The following is an 898-nucleotide window of genomic DNA, read 5'->3' as shown; positions in this document are numbered from 1 at the left end:
GTGCGCACCACTATCTCATGTGCTGTTTCAGCGTCTTGTGCAAACTAGTTGGAGCTTCACATCGAGTGGCCGATTCAGGATGCGTGAGCGGAATCCGGATTGCTCAGGTACAGCCGTTGGTGCGCACCACTATCTCATGTGCTTGCCTTCAGCGTCTTGTGCAAACTAGGTGGAGCTTCACATCGGATGCCCGATTTCGTTGACGTAGAATGGATGAAGAGGAAGTGAGGTTAATGTATACCCGATGCAGGATTCGAATCTACGACCATCTGCTCCGTAGGCTGACATTCTATCCAGCTGAACTAATCGGGCGATGAAGCTATTCACTTTGATTGATATTAAAGTTAAATACTCTTCCGAAATGGTTTAGGCGGTAATTGGTCAATCCGTCAGAATACGTGAGCGGAATTCGGATTGCTCAGGTACAGCCGTTGGTGCGCACCACTATCTCATGTGCTTGCCTTCAGCGTCTTGTGCAAACTAGGTGGAGCTTCACATCGGATGCCCGATTTCGTTGACGTAGAATGGATGAAGAGGAAGTGAGGTTAATGTATACCCGATGCAGGATTCGAACCTACGACCATCTGCTCCGTAGGCAGACATTCTATCCAGCTGAACTAATCGGGCGATAAAGCTAGTCACTTTGATTGATATTAAAGTTGAATACTCTTCCGAAATGGCTTAGGCGGTAATTGGTCAATCCGTCAGAATACGTGAGCGGAATTCGGATTGCTCAGGTACAGCCGTTGGTGCGCACCACTATCTCATGTGCTTGCCTTCAGCGTCTTGTGCAAACTAGGTGGAGCTTCACATCGGATGCCCGATTTCGTTGACGTAGAATGGATGAAGAGGAAGTGAGGTTAATGTATATCCGATGCAGGATTCGAACCTACGACCA

At 48.1% G+C, this 898-nt stretch overlaps 2 non-coding genes across 2 annotated transcripts; both read right to left on the bottom strand.

Moving 5' to 3' along the window:
• Positions 1 to 238: 238 nt before the first annotated feature.
• On the bottom strand, positions 239 to 312 carry Pmar_PMAR029684. The gene has a single exon. It is a non-coding gene; the product is annotated as a tRNA-Arg (tRNA).
• A 241-nt stretch (positions 313 to 553) lies between these two features.
• Pmar_PMAR029683 lies at positions 554 to 627 on the bottom strand. The gene has a single exon. It is a non-coding gene; the product is annotated as a tRNA-Arg (tRNA).
• Between the last annotated feature and the right edge of the window lie 271 nt (positions 628 to 898).

Source organism: Perkinsus marinus, assembly GCF_000006405.1.
Source record: "Perkinsus marinus ATCC 50983 genomic scaffold scf_1104296968418, whole genome shotgun sequence".
In the NCBI taxonomy this organism is placed as follows: Eukaryota; Perkinsozoa; order Perkinsida; family Perkinsidae; genus Perkinsus; species Perkinsus marinus.
Note: the sequence above shows the minus strand (reverse complement) of the source record. Positions and strands in the feature narration are given on the sequence as shown.